This window comes from Macrobrachium rosenbergii, chromosome 53 (genome assembly GCF_040412425.1).
Source record: "Macrobrachium rosenbergii isolate ZJJX-2024 chromosome 53, ASM4041242v1, whole genome shotgun sequence".
Classification (NCBI taxonomy): Eukaryota; Metazoa; Arthropoda; class Malacostraca; order Decapoda; family Palaemonidae; genus Macrobrachium; species Macrobrachium rosenbergii.
The window spans coordinates 22,525,324-22,532,823 of NC_089793.1; the positions used below are offsets into that span (position 1 = coordinate 22,525,324).

The 7,500-nt window shown below is 35.0% G+C and overlaps 1 protein-coding gene and 1 long non-coding RNA gene across 2 annotated transcripts in view; one reads left to right on the forward strand and one right to left on the reverse strand.

Moving 5' to 3' along the window:
* The window catches only part of LOC136834088 (clotting factor G beta subunit-like), a 12,265-nt gene extending 9,095 nt beyond the window's left edge, over positions 1 to 3,170 (reverse strand). Inside the window, exon 1 of the mRNA XM_067096348.1 lies at positions 3,089 to 3,170. The gene's annotated coding sequence lies outside the window, so the exon portion shown is untranslated. The remainder of the gene's footprint in view (positions 1 to 3,088) is intronic.
* Positions 1 to 7,500, forward strand: part of LOC136834089 (uncharacterized) — a 142,111-nt gene that overhangs the window by 103,271 nt on the left and 31,340 nt on the right. The window lies entirely within an intron of this gene.

A 7,500-nucleotide genomic window follows, 5' to 3' on the forward strand; every position in this document is an offset into this window, starting at 1 on the left:
CTCCCGTCTGCCTCCTAACATTGTTTTTAAAGTCTGAAATCGACAAAATTTGGTTTCATTGTCATAGTACGACATGTCTGTAGAGCAACACCTATCATTACTGGTCTTTTGTAGAATTTTAATTTCATAAATTAAAATTATACAAAAGACCAGTATGCAGTTTCAGTCAGTGTGATCACCGTATCTTATTAGCCTGCCCATTGTTTGATTTGCCCTTTGTAGCGTTCCCGGAGTTCCAGCTCAAGAGAACCTGCATTGGATCTCATTGTTCCTAATTAGGTGAAAGACTTTACTATAATATAATAATCCCTTTCCTTCCTACTGTTATTTCATCCCATTGTGCATATACTGTCCTCATTATTTCTTCTTAGATTTACCTCAAGTTCCATATGATGCAGTCTATTAAGAGAGCTTCGTAAATCTTGTGGGTGTTTTGATAAATGAAACATCGTCTGCATATTGTAAGTCTGTCTTTTCTGTCGATACTTCATTCTGACCTTTTTCTTCCTTCTCCCACTTCTTTGTCCATTATGAAATCCGTGGGAAGAGCAAGCAGCAAAGGTAGCTTAACGTCCCGCTGTACCGTCCCACTGTACTTAATCCAAATTCATGTAACACGATTCACTACGATTAACTTTGAATTTAATCTTAATATACTTTATTCATAGATTCTCTCAGCTAGCTTTACAGATTTTAAAGATATATATACCATGCTGCACAATGTGTTTTAACACAAATACTTGATCTGTGCAACTCCTACCTTTTCAAAAATCAGGGTTTTCATCCCTGAATATTTTTTTTATCAATTTTTTCCCCTGGCGCGTTGTAAATGAATATAAAGAACATTTCCATCACAACTGATGTAAGCGCAATGCTTCTATAATTATCACATCAGTAAGTTCACCTTTCCATTGAATATTTCCTATGGCTTCAATAGCAAGTCATCATGGTTAATTTCTGTGTAATCTATAAACAGTTCTGTCAGTATAGAAGGTGTCATTTAATTTTCACCTAAAATCACATCTGTAATTTTCTTCTTTTACCGATCCCACTTCAGATTCCGTGAATAAATTATTAGTATGTTCGGGTCTTCTTCAGCTTTTGATGTATCAGTCAAAATATTCCCGTCATATATCTTCATTCATGACCTCACAAAGAAGTTCTGAGATTATTAATGACCCATTCTCTCCCTTTTAAAGGTATTTTCCTCATTTCGTTTCATCTATAGTTGTTTTCAGTAGTGACTAGGCTACCATAACACAGATGCCACTTCCTTAGTGCCTGGCTTTGCTAGGATCATCCTAACATTTTTCCAGTCACTTCCTCAGTTCTTCTTGATATTCATGTAACTTCACAGAACACTTTGCATGTTCTATTTTTCTTTGTCTTCTGTATCCAGGTCTCATGCAATATTCAAGGTTTCCATCTTGTTGCCCCATATCCTAGTACTTCTTTTCCAGAAGACAGATACACATTCCTGATGTTAACCCAGTTATCATTCATTGTCTACACTTCGTCAAATATGGTTTCTAGAACTGCAAATCTGTTTCAACATTCAGTTGCAAAAGGTTCTCCATGTCCTTTTTGAAGAAGATATATTGTACAGAACTCACTCTGTCAACTTTTTTGTTGAGCTTTCTTAATTTCAGCTTTAGTGTGCCAGTGAAATATTGGTGATGAATGTTGCCATAATTTCAGCTGCAGTGTGACAATTAAAAGTTGGTGATGAATGTTGCCGTAATTTCAGCTACAGTGTGACAATGAAAAGTTAGTGATGAATTTTGCCATAATTTCAGCTGCAGTGTGACAATTAAAAGTTGGTGATGAATGTTGCCATAATTTCAGCTGCAGTGTGACAATGAAAAGTTAGTGATGAGTGTTGCCATAATTTCAGCTGCAGTGTGACAATTAAAAGTTGGTGATGAATGTTGCCATAATTTCAGCTTTAGTGTGCAATGAAAAGTTGGTGATGAATGTTGCCATAATTTCAGCTGCAGTGTGACGATGAAAAGTTAGTGATGAATGTTGCCATAATTTCAGCTGTAGTGTGACAATGAAAAGCTGGTGATTAGTGCTGCCATATGCTCCTCTGTAGCTCTTAACATTCATCACATTTTTGTCTCTTTCTTATTGATTAAGAGCTGTGTAATCTGTTTGGTCCTATGACTGACAACTGAAGATGTCCAAGTGAATTTATGGACGCTCTTGTGTTGAAAAAAAGTGCCACCAATTACGAAATTTTTTAGCACACATAACGATAATTTGCATACCATTTTTTCTCTCAGTTCCTCCCAGGCCTTCCTTGACAATCACGTCCTGCATACATTATTGTTCCTATCAACTTTTGCATTCATTTTGCTAATAAGAATTCTCGTTCTCGTATTTCTTTGGAGAGCCCATTCGTTGGTGCATAGCACACTATAATATTCAAATTTGCTCTGCTTTGAAAGCTGTTATCTACTTCTAAATCACTGATTATCACTGAGTTAGTTGATTTTCTTCATTTGAAGCTGATTGCGCTTACTCCTTCTGTAGCAGTTCCATCTTTGCTTCCTGAATGAATATACACATTACTGCTCTCTAGTCTGTTTTCCCATTCCTTTATACCGTGATTCACAAACAGCTAAGATGTCCAATCCACATGATTTTGATGTACTGCTGATTAGCTTTTCGTGTATGCATAACTGTATATATATATATATATATATATATATATATATATATATATATATATATATGTGTGTGTGTGTGTGTGTGTGTGTGTGTGTGTATGTATATATAATATATAAGGTTCATTTAAAGTATGATTGTTATTATTTAAGATGTCCAAGCCACATGATTTTGATGTACTGCTGATTAGCCTTTTGTGTGCATAACTGCATATATATATATATATATATATATATATATATATATATATATATATATATGTATGTATATACATGCCTATATATATACATGTGTGTATATATTATATATATATATATAATATATAAGGTTCATTTAAAGTATGATTGTTATTATTTTAAAGCCATACAAGTAAACATAAATACATGAGCATTGTAAGAATGCACAGAGCTTGCCTTACCGCAGAATAGCCTTTTAACTGCTGTTGCGGTGGTTCCGGCTGTAGTACTCGGAGGTACTGTAAAGAATGGCGGGTCATGAATTATAAAGGTGGTTTTACCTGCTGCATCTAAACTGTTACAATAGTAACTGTTGAAGTCTTTAGGAAGTAAGTGGTTGGTAGATTCCCACCTTGAAAAGCGAGAGACCACATAATTTATCCTCAGCATTATGAAAATTATGCATTGTGATATCTAAACATTTTCATACTCATTATCAAGTACACGCAGATTTCAGCTTCATACATAACGTGACATTTTCCCTGATACTTACCGAAAATAGAGATCCGAAGAGCTGTTCGTGGATGTAAGACTTATTTATGTTTAGAACATACCATATTGCCTTGTGTAAGGTGAGCTTAACCAGTGAAGGTGTTTCCTATGAGTTAACCATAAAGCATTAAGCATAAATAGCTCAAAAAGCAAAGCAAACATTCTAAAATGTTATGATTCAAAGTTACAATATCCCCAAAACTTAATGATTCCTTAGAGATAGGATGAATATCTACGACAGTTGGCGGGACTCAGTACATCATCTGTTGCGTTGTTTCATCTTGAAAGCTATAAAACCCAAATACCGCACAATGAAGATTTCCAGATTTCATCCACAGTTGAAGCCTCCTGATCTTGAAGTAGGCTTCGGATTCACTTCGACGTTAACTGTGGAAATGAAATGAAAATTTAGGACTGTGTATACCTAATATACTAGAATACATAGATTAATTTATTTGCAACATTATTCTACCACTGTTCTCGGACGTTAGAACTGACGAGGAGATTATTTACCTGAGGTCATAGTTTGCTTTATATTTGTTAAAAAAGAATAGCAGCGTGTTTTTGTATTTTTACTCTGTTGGAAATAATGACATCAGATATAGTAGTTTTTTGGAGCTGACGGTAAATAACCGAAGTTAATCAATCGGGATAGCTGCTCTTGCTGCTCAGCAATTTTATCTTGTGGTTTTAGAGATTTATTCTTTGCGGACTTTCTTTGCATATTTTACTGCAACCCAGCGCAGTCTCATAAAACACACACACACACACGCACACACACACACACACTTACACTTGCATACATCACACACATTGTGTGTGGGTGTGTGTGTTTGTACATTGACGAAAGTTCATTTATTTTTACGGTGAATTGGTATGAAGGGTCACTGTCTGATGGTACCAGCAATGGACATACCGGTTATGAATGGACGAGGAATGTATTAAGGAAACTATGTATCTTCCAACCCCCCAAAGACCCTTTTAAATGGCAATTACTAAGGCAGATGTGTAGCTCAGCTGTCAGTTTTTTTGTTTGGAAGTCCGTTAGCAGTTAGTTAATTCCCAGTACCTGTTAACCTACTGTATTCTTCACTAATTCCAGCTTTTACTCGAAGTTTTAAACACAAATATTTCAAATGCCATGCGTATGCATAAATGTTTGGTTACTTTTTAATCTCGTCTTCAGATTATTAAATACCTAAAAGGGAAGAGCATTAGGATAATGGATAAGTAAAGTAAGTCTTACTACAATAATTAAAAAACGCAGTGAAAATTGTTCGTCAGTACTAATATATGTTGAGCAACTTAAAAAAATATAAAATCCAAGCAAATCTCCAAATGATCGAAATGAAAGCATAAGCTTAATTATTTTTGAAGAACTCCTCGAGAAATCCGAATGGATGCACAAAATTAATGAGTAGTAAATAACTCCACAATAATAATACAAATTGAACCCTGTGATTGAAGTACTCTAGTACTATTTTTCCTGTAAATGAGGAAAATGTTGGAAGTTACACAACAAAATTAGGTCAGCGTTAAAAAGAAATTGATTAATTATGTGTATAAGGACGACAAAAGAATTACAACATTCTAGGATTGATTCAACAATGAATAATGTCAGTATAGGTGCAAACCAAAATGGTTTCAAATCAAATCTCCTTTTCATACATTTTTGCACCCAACACAGATTTATATGCTGTATATTCTTTCAAAGTCTTTCACTGCTACTTACTTCGGCTATTCTTTGTTATCCCTTATCAACGGTGTAATATTACCGTCTCAATATGCATTTAGTATCTATTCTCTGATTTATTAGCTAACTCGATTCATAATAAAAAAAAAACATAAAAATAACATACTCAAGTTTCATACCCTCTCATACCCACTTGCATACCAAACCAATCACCCTCCAGTTTACACATTCTCCATTTTCATCGTAAAAACTTGCAGTAACGCTCAGCAAATCGCATTCAATACTTCAAACGCCCTCCATATGTCTTCTTTTCTGTTCTATTGTAAGTTTTCTTTAGTTTCTATTACGTCATACACTGCTTTTTTCCTTTACTGTAAAACTTCGCACATAACAGCTTCATATGAACAGAGTTCACTTTGCCATACGTTTATTCTACTATATGTGTTGTTTTTTGTTCATTCATACCCGACATATTCTTCTGAAGCATGTATAGCTTTGTTGTCTTGCGTTGTAATGAGTAACTACAACAAGAAACTGATGATCATAGAGATAAAATTTGTTTTGACAGGCAGTATATTATGCTTGTTAATAAACTATTTTCCAGTTACATTGCCGGTTTGTGTGGTCATTTCCAGTGCGAAGGTAATGTGCCAAAACCATTTTCTTCGACTAGCGATTAAACATAGTCGGCACTGTTGAGGTTACAGTAGATTCCAAATACAATTGTTTTAAGTGTTCAAATCCTTGTAAAATGAGTCATGTCCACATTCAAAGCCACACTTTAGGTATATACTGTGTTGCAGCAGAAACGAAAAAGATAAGACCACCAATTCTACGATAAGAAGCTCCTTAAAATTACTGATGTAAACAAACATTTCCAATAGTAATTAGATCAGTCTTTGGTTGGATAATAAAGATTTAGAATAATCTTCTTGACAGATCCTTGTATTTAAATTATTTGAATAATCACGGTTTAACTGAATTCTCTCAGATCAATTGAAAGCATAGAAACCATACTGTATCCTCGTAGGGGGGCTAGTGCCGTCAGTGCACCTCACAGGGTGCACTTTAGGCATTACTAAAGGTTTTTTGCAACGTCCCTTCGGCCCCTAGCTGCTACCCCTTTCATTCCTTTTACTGTACCTTCATTCATATTATCTTTCTTCCATCTTGCTATCCACCCTCTCATAACAATTATTTCATAGTGCCGATGCTAGGTTTCCCTCCTGTTACACCTTTCATACCTACCTATTCTCAATTTCCTTTCCAGCGCTGAATGGCCTTATAGGTCCCAGTGCCAGGCCTTTGGCCTAAACTCTGTATTCCATTCCATTCCATACTTTATAAGATTGTAAAACTACTTATGACAGAATCATCGAAGAAATAAAAGCAGTAAATGTTACATCTGGCTGTAGAATAAAATTGATGATCCAACATTTGAAAGGTTGTAAGTAATCAGGTTAATGTAATGCTGCTGATAAACTATGCCATGAAAAGAAGCTATACGACTGCTAGGACACACCTGTCGAAGAGGAGAGTAAAGAGTGAATTGAAAATCAATAGAAAACTGAGAACCGGGGAAAGTTGAAGAAAATAAGAAAGGTATCACTCCAATAATCCATCGAATAGCATTTGATATCTGTCCATATAATTTTTTGAAAAAGCAGAACAGGTACAAGATTTGTTTCGGGTCTGTATACACCCTCCTTACTTTAGTGAAAAAGAAGACAACTTGCGAAGCAGAAGGTAAAACATGTGTTTTGCTATATTAAGTTTGGCTGATTGCTCTAACAACCAAGAATTAAAATTCTCATGAATAACTCGATGAAGAATATTTACTCACTGAAAAGAATACATATTTTAAAAGATTGAGAAGCTGGTTGTGTGGGTAGAACAGATGTTATGTTTCAAGTCAGGACGGTAAAACAGCTGCACTTGTTCTTATTTCATGATACAGCAGATACCCTTGAAGATGATAAATGTAGCAATGACTCACCTAAGCACACGTAGCAGTTTCATGGTGATTCATTGTATACCGGTTTAGTTTCCAATTTATATTGACATTCAGTTGTGAAATTTTCATGCATGCCCTGAGGAATCAGAAAAGAGACATATTTCCCCCAAATCAGTAAACCTTAGAAGGGGTGGAGTAAACTGTTGTAAAAAATTGAGTGTAAACAAATTTTTCTGAATTGTCTGGAATTTAGAGATCTATTGATCACATTCACTGCATATACAGAAATAAAAGGCCACACAATGAAATGATGCTCAATTTTTGTTTTCCTAATGTTCTTAGATACAGTTTTTTATACAATTCTCGAAAAACTGATATGAAGAATTTCTTACTTGAAGCTGCCTCAACCTGTGCACAGCTCAGTGTGAGTGTGCAGAGGAGAGACATGTGTGTTC